This window comes from Melospiza melodia, chromosome 3, assembly GCF_035770615.1.
Source record: "Melospiza melodia melodia isolate bMelMel2 chromosome 3, bMelMel2.pri, whole genome shotgun sequence".
In the NCBI taxonomy this organism is placed as follows: Eukaryota; Metazoa; Chordata; class Aves; order Passeriformes; family Passerellidae; genus Melospiza; species Melospiza melodia.
In genome coordinates this window covers 77,151-99,887 of record NC_086196.1, presented here as the reverse complement: position 1 = coordinate 99,887, position 22,737 = coordinate 77,151, and the positions used below count along the sequence as shown (strand labels likewise).

Here is a 22,737-nt window from a genome sequence, read left to right as displayed (position 1 = left end):
TCTTCTGCTTTGTATGTGGGAGCAAACTTGCAGGCAATGTTATCTCTAAATTAAAAGAAATGTAAACTTACAGATGCAAATCAGGGCTGTACAATTTAATCCTCATTGGAGATTATGCTTTTTACATGAACTTGTATGAAAACAGGTTTGGGATCCTCATTTCAGATTTTTAATCAAGAATGAATTGCAAGTGATACTTGCTCAATTGGACAGAAACAATATTCTTGGTTGTCTGACAAAGGCCTTGGTTAAGCAAAGTCTGTAAATTACTGACTGCACAATGCAAAAAATATTCAGCAATATTCAACACAGCCAATGTTTCCACTTCTGTTTTAGTTTGATCTGATCCTGTGAGATGCTGAGCACAATGAGGATCAGGTGCCCAGCAGACAGAAGTTCAGCCTGTCAATAGGCTGGGGGTTTTTATATTGGTTTTATCTTGGTGATACTGAAACACCTTTCAGCTGTGGTGACAACTCCTTACATCTTTGATGCACCACATCATGCTGAATGGTAGTGATGAGTCAAGATTCTTCTGTCTCCAACAATATTTGAGCAAACCTGGATAAAATTAACAGGTTCCAGCTGCTGGCTCAGCTGTGTCCTGCAGGGGGTCTGCAGGAGCCCCCACTGCCAGCTCCTCCCTGTTTTTACCTAATGCCTTCCTATATTCCCTTTGCCCTGCCTTCCTGGTTTTTAGATCACCAATGTTGTCTTCCAAGGTCTGTTTTGCAGAAATATTTCTGTGTACAGGAAAGTGTACTAGATAAACTTGCCACTCCAGCAGGGGACATTTATTTAGTAATAGCTTGTACCATCTCCATTTGGATTCTATCTAGGACTTTGAGACCTACCCTCCCACTGAGAAATCAAAAGCAGCTGCGATCTTTCTTGACACTCCCAGAGTATAAATTGTGTCAAAAGTGGCAATAAGTGAAGGTGAGCAGGGCTGGAGTTCATCTGTCCCTTTGTCTTTCTCACTGAAGAGACATCTGCTCCCAGGAGTTCTCCATCACCACCTAAGTTTCATCTGCAGTTTGCCAGGCAGTTCTGGAACGTGCAGCTGGGTCCAGGGCTGAGGCAGAGCAGATCTGCCATCCTTCAGCACAGTTACTAAGTGCCAGAATTTAGTTTACACACTGTGCTTCCAGCAGATGAAAGAGCAGATCTGAAAGGGCTATGGATGCAAACAAAAATGAAGACCAATATTTTCAAACACAGCCATTGCATGCCCATGGACTTACAGCAGATTTTTGGAAGCATTCCATGTTTCAGAATCTCCAAAGGGAGCAATGTTGAATGAAACCACTCTTTTCAGCAGTTTTGTTCTGTAGCAGAAGGTGTAGCTTTTATGCCTGTGTTTGTACAGGCTGGAGAATAGGTTCAGCTGCACTAAATGCAGTAAGGCTTTCCAACATAGAGTTAGAACCAAAGAGGGGCACCAGCCAAAGGACCCTCCTTGATCCATGTCTTCACACTAAGGACTTTGGAATCCAGAAAACTACAGGATTTGTAGCTGAAAAAAAGTTAAATAATTGTAGTAGCCTTTGATTCTTTCAAACCCAAATTTTACCCAGGACTGAACCACAAGATAAGAAAGAGAGTAGGATATATATAAAGGTGAGATGTGAGGGAAAAATGTACTTGAACTGCTGGCTTTTCTGAAGAATTCGTGTGACAGGCTCGAGCTGTTGCTAAGAACATAATAGGAATTTAAGGCAACTCAAGAATCATAAGAAAACCTGAAATTCAAATTAATTAATGCAATACTAGATCTTATTTTAAAAAATCTTTCAAATGAAGAGGTCTGCAAAAACAGTCTCAAGTTACTGCAGTGTAAGTTCCTTTCCCGGATAAGTTTGATCTGGTTCACAGCAAATATGAATGTTAATCAGTACACTAAAACATATCTGCTTAAAAAAATTATTTTTACTTTTTCTTTGAGCCTTTCCATGAAATAAGTAAAAAGGGAGCAGGAGGACCGATCTCTTTCAGAGGAATTTGAAGGTCATTCTAACACAAAATCTGCATGGTTTTGTATCATTTGCAGCATTTGAGCATCTTCCAGATAGGTGCTTTTTATTTTGATTTCCCACGTTCTAGGAAATAAATACCTTTGTGTGTTTTCAGATGTTTTTAAAATATTCTTCTATTTTAGTGTGAATGTGCAGGAAATTCAAGTCCAGCAGGTGTTACATTTAGATGTGAGACATCAGTTAGGAGGCTGCCCAAGGTGGAAGTTGAGTCTGTGGCCCTGGTAACAGTTTTTTGCTGAGCTGAGAATGCAACATCGTGGCAAAGGTGGTTTGGGATAGGTAGGCAATTCCTTTATCAGATAACTTCAGCCAATCTCTTGAAGTGCTTTGTGTAACAGGACCTGAACTTAAACTGAACTTTGATTCCTGTTAAGAAGCTGTTGCATTGAGAAGATCCCTGGGAAATTGCATCCATACTCACCTAAGTTTCCCAGATGACTCAGTTAATTTCTGCTCTAAATCTTTCAAAAGCTGTTTCTTCAGTAAGCTGATGAAATCTTGTTCTGGAGGTACGCTGGACTCCCTACTAGAACATAATCCAGACTCATATATTCACATTAATGGTGAGCACTCTTTATCTGAAGTTCTCCCTACTGCTTTCTTGTGGCTTCAGTTTGACATCTGAGAGCAAAACACACAGAAAGCTTTTAGTGTCCCTATTCTTATATAATGGATGACAGGTAAGCTTTCAGTGTAGCATATATTACTTTGGGGGAAAGCTTATATTGAAAAATTATGGCTCCTGAAAATTGAAACACAACCTCTCAGTACCTGAGGAAATAACATGCCTAGCCCTGAAACAGGAAATAAGAGACTATCCAAATGCAGATATTTTTCAGTGAAGTACAATATTATATTCATCATTTGAAAGAAATAATCCAGTATTTTTTCTTTCAACATGTTCTTTTCAACATGTACTTTTATTACTTTTTGCTTTGCCCACTGTGTATATTGGTTTCAAGGGTTTTCATAGAGGCATGATTGTGCAAAACCTGGACTGTTGAAAGCTGTTACTTCTGGAGCAGACCATTAATATTCCTAATGGATGTGAACAAACTTATTACGGGGGAAATTCTAACAGAGCAGAACTTCTTCTTGAAGATGTTGTTCTATAAATATGTGCTGTAGTCAACTCTTTATTAAGGGAGATAACTAGATTGATTTTATATAACTTGCGGCTCTAAGACAGCAGATATTCCTTTTTAAAAATTCTCTGATGCTTTCTGCCTGCAATGGGTAAACACGACAGAAAAGTAATCAATCTTCACAAAATTTCTATGAAGTGATCAATTTGAATGTTTAGCTTTAAGCAAGAGCACAAAAACATTGAAAACTTGAATGATATGTTCAAAATCACAGAATGGCAAAGTCTGAAATCAAGACCTAATCAGGGTTAACTGACTGTGCTGAGACCCCACTAGTCCTCTCAGAGAGAGGAGAGATGGAAAAGATTTGAAAACTTGATGGATATTCAAAATGAGTTTCGATCCCAAGTTCCCAAGTTTGACACCTCAAAAAATTTCCAGGTTTGAGCCTTCTGCCTTGCAGTGTGAAGAAAGAATGAACTAGGGTCTGTATGAACAGAAATTATTTTATTGTAGGGTCTGTCTGTTGCTCTCCTGGACTATAATAGCTTTTCTGTGATCTGTGTTTCAGTGCCCTACTGACAAGTGAAAACATGCACAAATTGTGAAGTTTATTGCAAGTACAAATGAACAACTGTAGAGAGATTATTCATTGCACCCTGACACAGCTCAAGCATGTAATTAATTGGGTGCAGATGCTCAACAAATGGTTTGAGTTTTGTTGCAGAGGATGATGCCAGTGACTGCTGACATGGGGAATAACCACTGTGTCTGCTGGACTGAACATTGCTTGAACAAAAGTTCAGACTGGTGGGTTTTGTGATATTTTGGATCCACTTCATTAGCAAGGTAGCAAGGCAAGGGGATCTTGTATGCCTGGGGCTGTGCCACAGTCACTTTGCTCCTATCCTCTAGCTATGAGAACTTGAAAGAGAAAAAGAAAATGGCTTTTGTTCAGCAATATGTGAAGTGCTATTTATCCTGGAGGGCTTCTCTGGTGTTGAAATACTGGCTTGAGATCTTCATCAAGACACAATGTAAGTTATTACCAAAATGTCCACAGGCTTTGTGATACTCAAAGGATTTGTAAAGATAATATATTGCTATCAAAGATCTTTCAAGCCTAGTTTCCAAAAGAATCAAGTTTTATTGTTTATATGGTATAAAAACTGTAGAAGAACATTATCTGTTTGCCAAAAGTAGCAGTTTTTTTGGAAACAAACATTTTACTTATATCCACACTTGATCACATTAGCCTGAGAAATTAATTTATAAATAATATCACAATGATAATTCCTATTGACAAAGCATATCAGAGGGAGAGAAATAGAAGCTGGGAAAACAACTGGGAAGGAATCAGACTAGAAAACGTTCTCAGCATCTTCTGGATTAGGCAAGTTCAAGGCTGTGGTGAGAGAGAAATAGTAGCTATGACAAATGTTCTTTTGACAGAGCCAGGATTTTACTTGGCACAACCAAACCTGCTTCATCCCACAGATGGGGGCTGTGGAAAGAATCTCTCATGCTGGCAAAAGAGATTTCCTTCATGGTATGTCTCTCCTTTGTGTAGTGGCTTATGAGATATCCTATGCCTCAGCCTACATCAGGTGGAGGAGCTACAACTTACAAAGCCTCTACTGAATTAGTGTAAATATATGCAACATGCAAACCAGGAAAGGAGTATAATGGGAGAAACAAAATAGTTACAAATGTTAAAGGGATATGAACACTGAAAGAAGTTAATTGAAAACTGACAGGACCTGATACAATAGTGAGAAAAGAAAGAATAAGTGAATTAAATGGAAACATTAGGGTAAAACCAGAAAATATTTCTGAAGAAGTGTACAAATATAGATAAATATATCAAAAGGACACTTACTGCTTCTCATTAGAAATGTGTTCTGGAGTACAACTATGAGCTAATGATGCTTTTAATTCTTTCTAAGGCATTGAAAATTCTGTGGGACTGAGAGACATGGTGAATTGTTGAAATACTACCTAATGTTTATCCTGCACTGATTCAAAACAAGCCATCCAAGCTTAAAGGAAAACACTGCTCATCACTGGAAGCTGTAAGCGGCCACATGCACACTCATCTGATGGAAGGAGAGAAGTGTGCCTCTTCCTTTTGTAGGATGCATGGCCAGAAGTAATCCTAAGTGCCGTAGTAAGCAAACTCCTACTATGATTGCAGTGGTGCTCTGGCATTTTAATGGCAACTAAAGGAGTAACCTTATTTAGGACCCATGGCTCAGGACCCATTCCTAGGAACAAAAATAGGACAATACCCATCATGATTGTTTATTTTTTCCCCCATTTTACCAGCCTCTGGAGACTAAACTGCTGAAAGTGCTGCTGGTCAAGCTGGCAGACAAGGGGGCTAATGGCCTTCAGCCATGGTAGCTGGTGGGATCCAAATGAGCATATGATGATGGCATGGCAATGGTTTCCAGCTCTGTGAAGGAAAGCTCCCGCTGGTTTGGTAGTTCTCCTTGATGAACACCACATGTTTATACTGAACTTTCTCTTCTATTTATTTTAAATTTCCTATGAAAGTAATTTCTATGTGAAGGAATAAGGAAGCTACGTGCTTAAAAAGAAAATTGAACTGTAGTGCTCAGAAGTATGTTTATTCAACTGTGAAGGTCACCGCTGAAACGGGGATTGACAGACGTTAGCCATATTTTATCACCACTCTCAGGAATGCCAGGACTAGAAATGCTCAGGAGAAGCTGATGCCAACAGTAATCTGAGCCATCAGCCCTCAGCTGAACATGTACTGAGAAGATTTATTCTTGCTTTTCTTTCATTGTGCTTATTCCAGACTTCCCACAGCAGGCCTTAATGAAAAATATTCCAAAGTTCAGTGGCAGTTCCAAGTAACTGACAGATGGAACAAAGTTCACCAAGAACTTTATTAAGGAAGAGGACACCTGAGGTAGGGTTTAGGAGAGATGCAGGTGATTGTCTCTGATACTGCAATCCTCAAGACCTTCTGTCAGCTTGCAGCCAAAGCTGGACATGTTTGCTCTGTGTTGGCAATCCAGTGTTTGACTTTCTAAGCTGCTAACTTCCCTGTCCAGAACAACTTTCTTTGTGCTAATAGTATTTATGGAGCAAGCATTCCTTGCCTAAAACCTAAGGAAATGCCAAACTTGAGCAGCTTTCTTCTGTCTGCCTTGCTTGTAGGTGTGGCTGCAGAGTGTGATGGGAAAAGGGCACATCTGTCCCAGGATGGTCTCAGGCACAACCTGCAGCAGCAATGGCTTTGTCCTCAGGCTGCCTCTGTGTCCCAGCAGTCCAGCCCATGTGCTTCTCTCTCTGCTTTGTGAGACATTTTGTCTGATGAGAGTGAGAATTGCAAGGCAAACTTATTTCAGGTTAGGAGAAAGCTTCTCCTCTGTTACTATGTCCCTTTGCCTATAAATAATTAGGCATTAATTTTAGCATGTGAACTGTAAAATGCTCTTTAATCTCACCAGATGAGGATTAGCTGAAGAACCTACTAGCTCATGGTAAGGAAAGTATCCAGGAGTGGTTCCTAATAGAAGGGACTTTTCAGTTTTATGTCTCTTCATGACCTATCCCTGCTATCTTTGCACGAACACACACATGCAGCCATCTGATCAATGCTCTTATTACTTTGATTAAAATCTTGAGTAAAGTAGAAACATTTAAAGATTCCTGGTCAATATTGTGTTTAGCTGCATAGTCTGTCCATATTCTTGTCACATAATGTTCTGCCTCTGATAAAGAAGTAGATACAACCCATCTGATTGATTAATGGGATGTAGTTGCACATAATGTTGCTATAAATGTGTACACTGAACCAATCACAAACAGTGTAATGCACAAACAATTTTTTGTTAAAGGAATTTACAAATAACTTCTTTTAATAGACAGTAAATGCAGGTAAAATTCATTGAAATAGTGATTTATTGCAATTACTTGATTTGCTTTTGAATATATTTATATGCATATGCAGAGAGAATGTGGGATGTTATGAAAGAGGGAGAAATAATTCAGAGGGTTTTTTTGTTTCTATACAAAGTCTGTATGCAAGCTTTGGAGGCAGGGAAAAAAAGAGAAACAAAGAGCAGAAATTCTGTTTTTCAGAAGTGCTTTGACATATCAGTCCTGATTTACTGCACCTTTCATGAACTTATAGGGAATGTTGGAGAAATTCTTTTCCCACTGGGGAGTACTGAATGGAATTGCTGTGGAGTACTGCTTCATCAGTACTCAGGAGAGTGTTCACTACCACTGGCTGGGAGATGCTGCTTCTGCTTGAGAGGTAAGGCTGCATGCTTCTCCACCTCTCTGGGAGTCTTTCTACTCTGGAACATTAGCTGTGATCCAGATTTTATGAAAATCTGTTTAATAGTAGTGCAGAGAATGGGTTGCAGAGCCATTTATAACAGCCAAAATAATTCAGTCGTGACCTCTTTGTGTTCCCACAAAACTGTTTTTCCCTCAGCATCAGGAGATGAGTCAGCAGTAGTGATAACAAGAGTTAGAGAAATACTGGAAAAAACAAGTGTCCCAAGTATTTTGGCAGTGAAAAATTAAGCTTCAAAGTGATTTCTTCATGGAACATTTTTTTCTCTCTCCAGGACACCAAACTGACGGAGTATATTAAAGAAAGAAGAAAAAGAGGGAGAGAGAGAACGAAAACAGGACTTGGATGATATTTCTCACTGTCTGCCAATATCTAACATGCTTTTGGAAAAGTTGTGTAACACAACCTTACCAAAAGAGCCCTGTTTGAATAGAGGCTAGTAATCCTTTCTATTTAGTGCTGTTTGTGGTTTTGCAGAACTGACCCACAGGGCCTCATTTTTGGACTGGTGAAACAGGCTGTATTTTTTCTTAAGCCTATAGGGATCAGGAAGTTGTCCTCTGAATACTTGCCTGACTAGAATTTGCCATCAGTTTACCAGCAGCTCTATTATTCTAAAGCCTATAGGACACTTTGAATGATGGAAAACCTTGAATGTTCTCTTTTGTGAAGGAGAGTTTTGCCTCCAGTGATCAAACATACAGGTAGAACGTCAGGGAACTTGCAATATAAAGTGTTATGTTTGAAATAATTTAAATGAGGACTGTTGCAAAGGGGTTTGTTTCTGTTTTGCAGTGTTTTCAGTATAATTTCTTTAGATATTTTAATCTACTCTGCATGACAAATTAAAAGTAGTGTTGCACAATGCTTTTCATTACAGAAAAGTGTCAACAATGTAAATTTTCAAATGAAGGAATATGACTTCTAATATTGAACTACTTTTGTTTTCATGGCCCTTAGGTAATGGCTATGAAGAAAAATACAAGGAAAATAGTTGAAAAAATTTTTGGGGTCTTCTTCATGAAAATGAGAGACAAAACTGAGGAGGCAGGTTCCTATGTATTTGGAAGTTTGTGTCCAGGGACTCTCCAAGGCTGATACGAACACTGAAAACTGCTGCCCGAGTCTGAAGCAGGCAATCTGCCTTCTGAATAACAGTTTGGCATGGGATGGGTAGTGGTAGTGGGTGACTCCCTTCTGAGGCGAGCAGAGGGCCCTGTATGTCTGCTGGATCCATTCCACAGGGAGCTCCACTGCCTCCCTGGGGTCTGGGTATGGGATATCACCAGGAGACTCCCTGGGCTGATTCAGCCCTCCGATTGTTCCCTACTGCTGATACTCCAGGCTGGCAGTGATGAGATTGAAAAGAGGAGTGCCAGGGCAATTAAAGGGACTTTAGGGCACTGAGTCAAGTGGTTGATAGGGCAGGAGCACAAGTGGTGTTCTGCTCAGTCCCTTTGGTGGTAGAGAAAAACAATGCGAGGAATAGAGGAACCCACATTATCAACAAGTGGCTCAAGGGTTGGTGTCATCAGCAGAATTTTTGGTTCTTTAATCTTGGGGCAACTTTTACAGCACCTGGCCTGCTGGAACTGGATGGGCTCCATCTCTCTGTTAAGGGCAGAAGGATTTTTGCTCATGAACTGACAGAACTCATTGAAAGGGCTTTAAACTAGGTTTGAGGAGGGAAGGGGATGCAGCTGTGCTCTCTGGGAACAGGCCCAAGAGTGGTAAGGCTGAGTTAGGGGTGAAAGCAGCAGCCCAGTTGAGGTGAATATATGAATGCACTCAGTATGGGTAACAAACAAGAAGAGCTGGAAGCCCTGGTGCAACTGCAAAACTGTGATGTAATTGCCATAATGGAAATGTTGTGGGGTGACTCAGATGGCTGGAGTGCTGCACTGGATGGCTATAAGCTCTTCAGGAGAGACAGGAGAAGAGGAAAAAGTGGAGGCCTGGCCCTTTATATTAGGAAGGCTTTTGATGCCATGGACTATAGAAATGTAAATCGACATACAGAAATATATAATAAATATATAGAGATATAAAGATATAATACCAAACGATGAATAGAAATAGAAACCTATGTAAGTAACATGAAGAGATGCAATATATAATATAATTTTTATTATACAGTAATATAAATTCTAAATATAAATGCGAATATAAATATGAAAAATAAATTATGGGGGCTCGGAGCAGCCCAGGTGAGAGTGTGAGGATGATGGGGGCTCGCAGCAGCCCAGGTGTGAGCTGTTAGGATGATGGGGGCTCGCAGCAGCCCAGGTGTGAGTGTGAGGATGATGAGGGGCCGGCTCCTGCCGGGGCGAGGCTGTTTTAGGGGGAGGCTTTGCCTCAGTTCCCTTTTGCATGGAGCTGCTGAGTGGAGGGGTTTATGGGGCACTCCCGGCGCTGTCTCATGGAAGGACTGCAAGAGCTTCCCACAGGGTCGGGGGCAACACCTGGATCCGCGCTTGGGTACGTGGAGCATCGCTTAAAGGAGGCGCCGAGGGACGAATCCTTGTGCCCGGGAGCAGCAGCCGAACAGCTGAGCCCGTGTGGGTTTGGAGCGGGGAATTTTCTCCTTCCCCTTTGCAATTTCATCTTGCCAGTCCCTCCCCGGATCCCCAGGAACAAAAATGGAGCTGATGAGCACAAAAGGAATTACGGAGATGGAAGCAGCTGTTCTTCTTTTATTGTCTGCGTTTGACCTGAGGGGATACCTCTTCACTTGTGGTTTTAAGGGTGTTGGTTGCAGGAAAAGCTGCCTTTTCCAGGATGTTAGGGGTATCACAGGGGTGATAGGGAATCCCTGCGTTCTATTCTAAGGGGAATGGGAAAAGTATTCTTGTGGTATTATGGGTTTGATTTGAAGGCAGCCCACCCCATTTTCATCATCCTAAGATTTAAATGGAGGGGAGAGCCCTGGTGTCCGTCCTTTTCAAGGGTTTGAAATGGAGGTCGAAATCGCCCTTTCCCATCAGTCGAAGGCTTTCATTTGGGGAGCGCCCCTTCTTTTCTGCTCTCCTAGGGGGTGAAATTGGAGGGGAGAACGCATTTCTTTGCCCTTGTTGAAGTGAGGTGCGCCCCGTCTGCGGTTTCGGGGTTGGCTTGCGGGAAGCCGCAGCTCTGGCAGCGTTTGCAGGGCTGCAATGGGGCTGTGCCGCTGCATTGGAGGGCGCTCCCCGTGCCCGCGGCCCGGCCCGGAACGTTCCCGCTTGGGAGCGCTGCTGGCACGGCCCGGGCAGCTGCCGGGGCGCACGGGGGATTCGGCGCGGCCGGGCCGGCCGAGGGCGGCAGTGGCGGAGCCGCGCCGGTGCGAGCCGTGCGGAGCCGAGCGGAGCCGGGCCGGGCCGGCCGAGGGCGGCAGAGGCGGCGCGGGCGCTGCTGCGCCGGCCCGGGCGGTGCCGGCCGCTCCGTCCGCTCCGGGCGCGGAGCTCGGGCGCCGCCGGTAGCCCCGGGCCCGGTGCCGGCCCCGCCGGGCAGGGGCAGCGGGCGGGGCTCCCCGGGACGGCGCCGGCCCCGCGTGCCGGAGCAGCCGCCGCAGGAGCCGCTTTCCTGCCGGGAGCCGCGCTCCGTCCGGGGCCGGCAGCGAGCGCGGGGTTCGGCCGCTCCACGTTCGGCGGTGCCGTGGATCGGAGGCGCTTTGGAGGCGGTGATGGCATCGCTGGGTTCGGTTTGCAGCGGGTGTCCGCTAAGGGATACGGTGTTCTTCCTGAGCGGCACGGTTCTCGGTGCCGGTAGGGATGATAATGGTTTGTTTTGGATTGGGTTTTGTAGTCGGATATATATTTTTTTTCCGGGGTGTTATGTTTAGAAGGGCGCGCAATGGATTTTACGGGTCGTAGCGTGAAGCAGCGATTCGGATTTTAATTCTGTTGTGGTGGCTTTTATTAGCGTGAGTGTGTAGTGTTTGTTTTGGGGGGCTTGGGGTAGCGTCGTGTCGTTCATAGCAGCGGGTTTTTAATCTCGATAATTGCATGTGTGCTTATCGTCTTCCAGGGCTTTTATTTGTTTGGTTTGTTTGATTGTAGTGTATGTTTTATGGTTACGGGTAATTTGGGGGACATTGTTTATGGTTACGTTTGTCTTTAGTCTTTGTGTTTGTTTCTAGGTGGTATTTTTATTTTGATAGCTTGAGGCACTATGGGTTTATTCAGTTGGGAATAATTTTTTTGTTGCAGATTTAAGTTTATCTGTTTTTTGGTATTCTTGTTGTTGGTTTCTTTATTTTCTTTTTTTTTGTTATTGTTGTTGTCTTTTAATGTATTTGAGTATTGTTTATCAGGGGTTTTTTTGGGAACATGGGTATTTATATGGTGGGTTTTTAAAGTATTTATTTATTTGGGTAGTTAATTTCTTAGTTTTTAGTGGTTGAGATGTTTTTCCGTTTTGTTAATTAGTTCAGGTTTTAAAGTTATTTTTACAGAGGATTGTTTATTCTTTGAGTTAGTGTAGAGGTAGAATTTTGTTGTTTTTTATTTTTTTTTAGTAACGTCGTTCAGGGTGAGTGGCACTGGCTTGAGATGAGTAGATTGGTTTGACGTTTTTTTAGTACTTTTTGTAATTTGCTGTGTGTGTTTCTATAGGATTTTCTTTTATTTTGGTTCCATTTTTCTGTCCTGATGAGAATTGTTATTGAAAAGAGTGTTCTTTGTTTTGTCGCTGACACTTGTTTGGCTGTTGGAGGTATCTTGATGTTTTTGGAAGATATTGGTGGGAATTTGATGCTGTTTGTTTCGTCGTTTCATTTAGGAATTGGATTTTAAATATGCAATTATGACTCTAACTATATTGAAACAAAAGAAATAGATGTGTAGCAATGGGAATGAGCCAATTTTATTTTTATATATTCGGTCAATTTTTAAAATTTAACATGTAACATAAGTCATTATATGTTACAATAAGTTATTCTAATTTTAATAGAGTATTGTGTATGTTTATAGATATATGAATAGAGAATATAAATGTAAATACAACCCAAAAAATACAAATATATAAATGTATTGCAACTATATGGAGATCTATAAAAAATTAATAATAAATTGTAAATGTAAAATAACATAAATTGATACAATATATAATACACGTAATACTGCATATATTTTATGAAAAATATTAGAGGAAATGGATATAAAATAGATATAAATACAGATGTGATATATCTATCTATATCTATCATTTGTTGTATATTATGATAAATATAAATATAAAAAAAAATTAGGTAGTTTAAAATAATGGATGGTTTTGTTTTTTCTTTGCCAAAGCAGGGGTTTTCGTGTAAAAATTACAAATACAAATATTGCAAACGTAGAAATATAAGTATAGAAATATATCATAAACACATTAAAGATTTATATAAAAATCAGAAATATAAGGAAAAATAAGTTGTAGCAGTAGATATGGTAAATAATTTTAAAAATAATTTCCGTATATTTTTGAATAAGGTGCATATTAAATATAGTTATTAATATAATGCATCAATATAAACTATAAATATATATAAAATATCAACAATCTATAAGAAGGAATAAAAGCTCTATGTCACGTGCAGCAGTAGAAAATTTCAGGCTCCCAGGGAATAAATAATTTTCTTTAAATCATTTTCGTTTTGGATTTTTTTTTTTTACTCCCGGGTAGCCTGAAAGTTTCTACTGCTGCTTTTTTATTCTAAAGGTGGAAAGGTAAACCAAGATTAGAAATACAAGAAAGGCGAAGGGAAGGAAAGGGAAAGGAAAGGAAGGGAAGCAGGAGAGGAAGAGGGAAGAGAAGTGGTGAAAAACAGAGTGAAAAAAGTAAAAAGAGTTGGAGGGAAAAAGAGAGGGCATTCGGGAGGAGCGGTGCTGCCTCAGGTCCTTCCCCGCCCTGGGGCGAAGGACCCGTTTGATGCCCGGGAGGGACTGCAGCTGCCGGTGGCGGGGGACGGAGCCGTGGCTGTCAGCCCGAGACTACAACTCCCGGCAGGCCGTGCTGCTGGCGCGGCGTGTGACGCAACGGCTGACGCGGCACATGAGTGGCTGCCAGCCCGAGACTCCAGCTCCCGGCAGGCCGTGCTGCCGGCGCGGCGTGTGACGCAACGGCCGACGCGGCACATGAGTGGCTGGCGTGCCAGGCGCCCGCGCGGGGCTGTGCGCGGGCAGCTGCCGGCGCCTCTCCCGCGCGGGACAGCGACGCTGGAGGGGCGCAGCCTCCGTCTGGCCGCCCGCCCGGAGCTGAGCAGCGCGGAATGAGCGTCCGCCCGGTTCCTCGGCCGCACTCAGCGGTGCCGGGGATGCTGCCGCCCGCCGATGGCGGAGGGCGAGGCGGTGCTTTGCTGCCGCGGGCCGGGAGCTGCAGGAGCCGCCCCGGGCGAGCGGCGCCGGGCGCTCCCGCGGTCCCGGTGGGGCGGCCGCCCTCGGGCTGGCGGAGGCGCCGGAGGAGCCCCCGAGCTGCAGCCGTCTCCCTCGGGCTGCTGCCGGTGCTGCGGGCGGAGGCGGCTCCGCCGCGTGTTGGGCGCTGCGAGCAGGGAGCGCTGCGGTATCGCCGGCATGACGGGGCTGCTGCCTGCGTTAGTGCCCGTGGCTCTTTGTGCCGTGACAGCGGATGGAGCGGCGCTGGGCGGTAAAGCCAGAGATGGCCGGGAGAATGCCCAGCGCAGGGAGCGGGCGGGCTGTATGCTTCGGATGGCACAGGTGCGAGCTGCAAAGTCACCCCCCCTTCCGCCCCTGCCCTCCCGAGCCCCGGGGAAAATGCTTTCCAGCATTGTCGAGCTTCTGAAAGACAAAACTTGTGATCTGACACTTGCATCCAGAAAAGGTTTCTGTCTAGATTAGCAAATGCCTCAATTGTTCTTGGTTACATCCCATGACTGGTTTTAGGCAGTGACTTTATACTGCTTTTAAGATTTTCTTGTACACTGGTGAGAAAATAGGCAGGTCTGATAGTGGTTTCACTTTTGTTCTACTTCACGTTCCATAAGATTCTTTTATCCAAGCACTTGTTTTAAAATTCTACTGTAGGCGTTTATGGTTCACTTTTGTTTTCTTTGCAGCACCCATGACTTTTTTTTTCCTCTAAATCAGGAGTAAATATAGCTGAGTTCAGTAATGGTGAGTTTTTCACCTTCTCTTTAATTGCTATGCTGATCTGAATAAGAAAAAAAAACAAAAGCAAGAGAAAAAAAAAGGATGGTTTATTATTTTTTACGCTGTTATGTTTGTTTCCTCAGTATTTGCTACAGCTCTGCTTACCCAAGCTTTGGGTTCCTTCTGTCCCACTGGGAGTTGCCCAATTTGGTTGCATCTGGTGAAATTCACCCTGAGACCTTACAGAACTAGCTCCAACTACGTGAGAGCCATTTGCAGTTCTCTCCAGACACCTGGAGAATGGGCGACGTTTCTGAGGATCCAGCGAGCGTGCTTCTATCAAAACTCAGTCTGTGAAATTCTTGGGGAAAACCCTTCTGTGTCCTGAAGGGTTCAAACTCTGGTGAGGATCCAGTTATCAGGTGCTCACCTGGATGGTTCCAGCTCCCAAAGGTAACACTTGTACTCTTGCCCTGTAGTTTACATCTATTGTATTTTTGTTATTTTGCAGGATTTTTTGTCTTTGCAAAATATTGTGCATTTCACTCTTTGGAACCTCTCAGATGGTTCTTTGGTGCAGCACCACCCCATGGGACACTTGGCTGCTGTCCTGAAGGGGTTGGTCGCTAGAATTGTAAATCCTGGAGAGTTTATAAGTCTTCTGTCCCCAGGGAGGTGTCGTGCTTTGTTTACTTTTGTTCTGTTGGTTAGGCGCTGCTTCTCGTTGCAAGTATGAATTTCAAACTGCCCTGTTCTTATTTTAACTGTTTTCCTGGTTCTCTCCGCCCGGCAGGGAAAGACTCTCATATCCTTGTCGTTGGCTTGGTGCTGTCCAAGAAGATACAGAGACTAAAACAATCATAAGAAGCAAAATATGACTGCAGGGAAAAGAAGCTGGAGAGAACAGAAGGTGATATTGTTATCCTTACCCTGTATTAGAGACATCCGCTGTGCTTTGATGCTGGCAGCTGCCAGGGGCTTGTTAGCTCTTTGTAGGCAGGTGTAGGTGTTCACTTGTAGTTTTTTTCTCTGGACAAGTCAATTCAAACTTTGCTAAGCTGATATTTGCAGATTACTCTCTAGCACAGTCCAGCATGACATTTTTGAATGTTGTAAAAATACCATGTTACTTGGAAATTGCTAATGAAGAGAAGCTTTAGGGGAAAATAAGATTTCAGGGTTGGAAGTTGTGAAAAGAATTTTGTGGGGATGTTAGACTGAAGTAAAGCACACTTGAAGCTGGACTGGCACGCTGGCAGGTCCCCTATTAAACAGTAGTGCTGAGATTAGCCTGGGGGTTGCCCATTGTTTCTGTAGAAATCAATGTTTCCTGGTCTTCAGAGGTAAGCTGCTTTGAAAAGCTGGAAGGTGCAGCATGCTGACAATCCCCGTGCTTTGGATTAAAAGTAGATTTCAGAAGGGTCCTAAGCTTTTGTCTTTTCCTAGAAGTCGATGTAATCCTATTGAGAAGTTTTTAATTCTGTGCTGCCATGTCATCGATCAGGGCCCTGTTGTACTAATCATCATACAAGTGCAAAACAAAAAATCAGACCCTGTCCCAAGCACTTAGAGCCCAGAACACGATTTCCTCGGGCTGCCATTTGTGTGCCATCGGTACTCACCACAGAAGGGAGCTGGGGATTGTTGCACCTGTTGGGAACAAACTGCTTCTCGTCACACAGAAATGGAATTGGGACGACGCCTCGGCCAGCCCCTTTCTGCCATCGTCTCCTGAATCTGCAGCAGAGCAGTTCCAGTCCATCCGGGCACGTGTAATCCAGTTCCTGATGATCTGAGCACACAGAGAAGCGCTCAGCTGCTGTGGGGGCTCACGGAAGGCAGGGTGTGCATTGTCATCTTCCTGAACCTACAGACAAATCAAAGTGAGGAGCCACAGCGTGGAAATCAGTCGCATATATGCTAAATAAAACTTGCAGATTTTTTTAAGAATTGTTGTTGCTTGTTCTTTGTTGTGCTTCAGTGCTTAGAAAACCTCCCTTTAAAATCAGTTCAGTTCATCAGTTGAACCTTTGTTTGCAGACCCTCACTGAGCAGAATTCATTGCAGACTCAGTGCACACTGTGCTGGCCTCCCAGGAGTGTGAGGAGCTCATGTGTGCTACTTTTTGCTTTAGGACGCTCTAAGGTATTTATTCCTTTTGGGATACATGATGAGAATTCCCAAGAGAGGTAGTTATAAGGTATGACATCGGGCAAAAGCCTGTGTGGTTGGAATGTTGTTGCTGTCAAAAGTTACTTTTTTCTTAGCCAGTAGTTAGCTTTTTGCTTTATTTTTGTGGTATCAGTATTTTATTGTTTAAAAAATTGCTTCAAAATAACTTCAGTGGCTGGCCATCAGTACCTTGTTCAGATTTGCCTATTTGCTTGTAGCTAAAATGTTCACATCTTGTTTATCATTCTATTTAAGAAACTGCTGCCCAGCCAACTAATAACTGAATATCTATCTGTCTGGGACACGGGGAGAGGATTTAGGTAATGTCTTTGTTTCCAGAAAGAAGTTGTAGTGTAGTTTCTAAATAGAGGAGAAGGGGGTGAAGACTCGGGGCTCTGATGCTGTTGGGGTGCCCCAAGGTCCCCAGGAGAAGGAGCCCCACTGGGGTGCAGGAGCAGGTTTGTTCTCATGTAATATAGAATAAATTATAAATATAAATATGAAAATTATAAATATGAAAATATTTTTTAAAATCGTTACATAAAACAGGCTTTTTTTATTTGTCAATAGGCAGGGTTTTGATTATAAAAATTATAAATACAAATAATATGAAGGTAGAAATGTAAGCATAAGAATATATCATAAATAAATACAGATATATATATATAAAAAGTTTAAAAACAAGAAAAAATTAGTTGTAGCAGTAGATATGATACATAAATAATAATTTAAATCAATTTCTAGAATTTGATGTATATTATATGTAATTTATCATACACTGCATCAAAAGAAACTATAAATATAAATGTGCATATAATTATACTAAGTATAAAAATGTTTCAATATCGTTTGAAAAAAGGTGGTTTTTTGTATTTATTTGGCTAGAGATAGGGGTTTTATTTTGAATAAAAGAAGTATTATAGAAATATAAATCTAAATATAGAAATATACAGTCAATATAGAAAGATATTTATAAAAACACGAGCGAACGACGCCGCCTTCGGCCGAATGGAACGAGCTCAGCCGAACCAAGGCGAGACCGGCCGAACCTGACGGCCTCGAGCGAACCGAGGCCAGGCTTGCGAGGCTGCCTGAACCGAGCCGAGCTCAGCCGAACCGAGCCCGCTGCTCTCGTGCGCGCTAATTAGCGCGAGTGCGGTCACAGCCCAATGAGCTCCTGTGGCACGCCGCGCTCCCGATCGTGTCCGTGCGATGGCCGGGCCGCCCGCGGGACGCGGCAGCAGGAGAGCCCCGAGCCGGGCGAGTTTAACGTGAGGCGCCGCCGCTTGCCCGCCGTCAGGGAGCCGAGCGGAGTCGCGTCGAGCGCACTGAGCGGCTCCGAGTTCGGCCGAAGCGAGGCGAGCCGAGCCGCGCCGAGCGTATAGAGCGGTTCCGAGTTCGGCCGAAGAGAGGCGAGGCGAGCCGCGCCGAGTGCACTGAGCGGCTCCGAGTTCGGCCGAAGCGAGGCGAGCCGAGCCGCGCCGAGCGCACAGAGCGGCTCCGAGTTCGGCCGAAGCGAGGCGAGCCGCGCCGATCGTACAGAGCGGCTCCGAGTTCGGCCGAAGCGAGGCGAGCCGCGCCGAGCGCACAGAGCGGCTCCGAGTTCTGCCGAAGTGAGCCGAGCCGCGCCGAGCGCAGAGAGCGGCTCCGAGTTCGGCCGAAGCGAGCCGAGCCGCGCGCACTGAGCGGCTCCGAGTTCTGCCGAAGCGAGGCGAGCCGAGCCGCGCCGAGCGCACTGAGCGGCTCCGAGTTCGGCCGAAGAGAGGCGAGCCGAGCCGAAGAGGCGAGTACAGCCGAATGCAGCCGACAATAGCCGAGTTTAGCCGAGCAGCTGTGACCCTTGAGGTGAGCGTGCATCGTTGCCAGCTTGGGATTGAGTGAAATGCGCTAAGGAAACCAGCTTTGGGGAGGGAGGCAGGGAAATCCTCTCTTAACGTTTACCAATTCTTCTGTCAAACTCATCACGGCAGCACAGCGTGAAGACTGAAAGTGTAAGAAGATGGGGAGGGAAACAGAGAATCTGACAGGAGCATCGAATGCACAAGTGCACGAATTTTGCTTTTTGCTTGGATGTAAATTCAGAAGTTGTAAGGAATTTGGGAAGAAGAAGGGACATTTCAGAAGAAGAAGTTGTTGTTGTTACAGTCCTGGCAAAAACTTTTGTTCTAGCTAATAAAAGAAGTTAGTTTAAAAAACAAAAAAAAAAGTGTTTTTTTTTTCTTCACTGTTATATTCATTGGTGATATATGGTGTGTTGTTTTATTTCTTGGTGTTATTAACTCTGTGTAAATTGTTTTTTGAGTGAAGCTAACCTTGGATGGGTTGTTTTGTATTTGAGGTAGGATTAATTTCAATAGGTTTCTTTCATAGACTTCTGATCGGTATTACTGGGATTTTGGTTTTGTTTACTGTATGCATAAACATAGAGATTTGGTAGGGCCAGCTGGGCTGCTGGAGTTTTGGGTGTGAATTTATTAGATGGCTTTTGTTAAACACAGAATAATTATATAAGGTAACAGCAAATTACTCAATTACCCAATTTATCCAGCTATGTAACCTTACCACAAAGTTTTATATCTTGCCAGTTTTCTGTTCTTCTGCTCCAAGTAGTTGTTGCAAAAAAGAAAGTACTGCTATTTTTCTGAAGAGTTTTCTTCTATAACAAGCCCTTTACTCCCCTTGAATCTGAGTCAGAGCTAAACAGCTGCAGCTGCTCTGAGGGCTTGGTGGGATTAGCTCCCTCCCTTTTCCTGGGTGGCATGGGAACGAGAGGCGGGCACCATCAGGGGTATATTAACCCCAGCCGTGGCTGAGGGGCTTCATTCCCTCTCTGGGATGTGCCGGAGTAAGAGCTCTCCTCCCATTTCAGCGAAGAGGCTCTTTCAGTTCGTCTCAGCTTGTTTTCAGCAAGTGTTTCTGGGCATCTGAAGCACAGAGGCTTGGAAGATTCTGTGAAGAAAACAGCATAGAACACAGGGAATATTTAGGTTTGTGATTTTGGGTTTTGTGTTTAGGGGTGGTAAAGTGCCTTTGTAATTTTTGGTTTTGCTCTGGTTTTTTTTTTTTTTTTTTGTTGTTGGATTTTTTTTTGGTGGAAATTTTGGTTTCTTAGGTTTTCTTTTTGGGGTTTTTGGTTGGTTTTCGTTGCTGTCTTTGATTTTTTGGTGGTTTCTGTATTTTTTTTTTAATTTATTTTTTGTGGGGATTTAGGTGTTTTGGGTTTTTTATTTTTGTTTTCTGGTTTAGTTTTTTTTTTTTTTTTTTTGTTTTGTTTTTTGGGGTTTTTTTTGTGTTTTTTTTTTTTTTTTGTTAAATTGAGGAGTGAGACTCCCTGAAATTCCAAGCTGTGTCAAGCACAACAAATTCTCAGCAGATTCATCATGTCTTCAGAGGGATCTGCCCAGTGTCCAAGATGATGTTTGAGACTCAGGCTTCTGATGAGTTGAGGATTGTGACTGGGAGAGGGAGGGTGATCAGGTATCCAGTTAGGAGGTATTGTGGAAGGGGGGAGGTTTGCAGGCAGCAGGGTGAGAAAGGGTGTTTATTTGTTTATTTGAGGGCCCTCCCACACAAGGCTGTTCAGAAGCCTAGCAGAGGCATTCCCATACAGCACACAAGGTCAGCCACTGCACTCACAGCAATGCCGTTTAACTTTGCCTTTCTCTTACCCAGGTGCCACCCCTAATGAAGGCCACAGCCTTGGAATCAGGATGAAGCTGGAGCCTGAGGCAGCCAGGCATACTCAGGCGACGGCAAGGAGCTGCCTTGCAGGGATTTGGCCCACATAACTCTGGACTCACACTTTTGTTCTGGTTTTCTTTATTGTAGCTGACACCTGAGAGACACCAGCCCGGTGCCAGCAGGACCTTCCCAGGTGACGAGGTGGCCTTTCTATGCACCTGACACAGACTGGCATCCCCTGATGTCTGAGAGATAAGTAGAGGGCTGTGACCCACAGAGGGGATGAAGGCATGGTGCTGGTTTGGGAATTACTGGGAGGGGTTTTTGAGTCCAATTTGGAGATGGGGGGTGTTCATGAGGTGGCCCCTTAGGCCCCATAATAGCCTCGTCTCACTTTTGATCCCAGTGCTGAGGTGTGCAGGGCAGAGCAGTCCCGGTGTGTCTCGTGTCCTTTGTCTGTTGTGCATTATGTGTTGTTGGTGTATCCCGTGTCTTTTACCTTAGGGGGGCCTGTCAGAAACCTTGGCATCATTGTTAGCATCTGTGATCTCTGCATTCCTTGGCCTGGCACCCAGGCCATAGAACTTTTGACTGGGGAGCTCAGACAGGCATCCGACTCTCTTCTGTCTTTGGAAGCATCCAGTCATGTGTCTTGTCAGGTCTTGTTCTGAGCTGTCCGGACAGCTATGCCCCACCTGGATCCATTATGGTGGATTAGGACTTGTAAAAATGTGAGGGCAGGCAGAGGATTCTGAGCATAGGATTCCTAGGCATCGATCTTTGCTGTTCTTGGAATAAATCATTCAGTTAGCATCTTCTTCCTCCAGGGTTCTCTGAGCCTCATCAGCTGACCGTCAGTTTGAACTCAGTCATCTCTCTTAGCATTCTCTCAGTCCTTGCAGCCATTTTCCTTGCCAAGAGATTTCTGTTCCTGTTGTGTCCCCGTTGTCTGTCCTGTCCTGCCTGTCCTGTGTCACGGGTGTCAGCACACGTATGTGCCGGAGCTGCTCTGCCCTGTCGCACAGCCTGGTGCAATAGGAGAGGGCCCGGGGACTTGGAATGTGTAATGTGGGGTATAGTTGGACTCTAGGTGGGATTTGTAGATGGACACAGGATATCTGGAGCTCTTCAGTTATCATGCAACAGTTTGACTCTTGTCCTAACTTTTTTTTTCAGATTGAGATGGATTAAATCTGTGCCAGAGGGCCCCGTCCCGGGTGAGGGGATTGCCCCGAGCAGGTGAGGCCCCGTGTGTCTCTGCAGCAGAAGTGTGTATGGTGACTGTGTTACAGCACTGTTCTTTGTCTTTCTTTTTAGGAAATCAATCTGGATACCAGCAGCCAAGGAGAGCAGTGGAGAGAAGTGGTTGTTATTGCTCAGCTCTCAAGCACAACAATTTTTCAGTAGATTCATCGTGTCGCAAGAGAGATCTGCCCAGTGTCAAGGATGATGTTTGAGATTGAGGCTTCAGGTGATTGAGGATTGTGACTGGGAGAGGGAGGGTGATCAGGTATCCAGTTAGGAGTTCTTGGGAGGGGGTTTGCAGGCAGCAGGGTGAGAAAGGGTGTTTATTTGTGTATTTGTGGGCCCCCCCACAAGGCTGTTCAGAAGCCTAGCAGAGGCATTCCCATGTCTTGCAGCACACAAGGTCATCCACTGCACTCACAGCAATGCCATTTAACTTTGCCTTCCTCTTACCCAGGTGCCACCCCTAATGAAGGCCACAGCCTTGGAATCAGGATGAAGCTGGAGCCTGAGGGAGCCAGGCACGCTCAGGAAAGGGCAAGTAGCTGCCTTGGTGGGATTTGGCCCACATAACTCTGGACTCACACTTTGGTTTTGGTTTTCTTTATTGTAGCTGACCAAGAGGCTCATAGGCGCTCATGAGGCCCTCCGAGGCAGACGCATTTCAGGTGCAATGTGGATCCACATCGTCGATCATCCAAAAGATAAGTTGAGGGCCACGGCCTGGAGATGAGAGAATAGTGGGTTGGGAGTTCTTGGGGCAGATTTAGAAATGAGCAGAGGGAAAGGCAATCTTGTCCAAGGGCCTCTTAGGACAGCTAAAGGGAGAGGCTCTACTTTTGATGGCAGCTTTCAGGCGGGCAGTGCAGTACAGCTCCGGTGTGCGTCGTGTTGTCCGGTGTGCCGTGTTCCCTAGTGTGTCTTTGGGGTCCCTTTTGCCCTCTTCCCTCGAGACCCTCACCACAAGCATGATGTGTCGTGTTTCATGTCCCCCTGTTTGTCACGTTCTGTGTCACGGGTGTCTGCGGGTATTTGTGCTGGAGCTGTTCTGCCCTGCTGCATGGCCTGCTGCAGTAGGACAAACCATGGGGAGTTGGAATTTGTGGCGTGGGCTG

The 22,737-nt window shown here is 44.4% G+C and overlaps 2 long non-coding RNA genes across 3 annotated transcripts in view; both read left to right on the top strand.

Annotated features, from left to right (window-relative positions):
- The first annotated feature begins 13,857 nt into the window (after window positions 1-13,857).
- LOC134415332 (uncharacterized) overlaps window positions 13,858-22,737 on the top strand; it is a 35,689-nt gene continuing 26,809 nt past the window's right edge. The window contains exon 1 of one of the 2 annotated variants that reach the window (XR_010027038.1): window positions 13,858-14,131. This is a non-coding gene — a long non-coding RNA (uncharacterized LOC134415332). The remainder of the gene's footprint in view (window positions 14,132-22,737) is intronic. The other variant, XR_010027037.1, reaches the window with a different exon arrangement.
- On the top strand, window positions 14,149-16,474 carry LOC134415333 (uncharacterized). The gene is made up of 4 exons (XR_010027039.1): window positions 14,149-14,548; window positions 14,668-14,977; window positions 15,318-15,434; window positions 16,207-16,474. It is a non-coding gene; the product is annotated as an uncharacterized LOC134415333 (long non-coding RNA).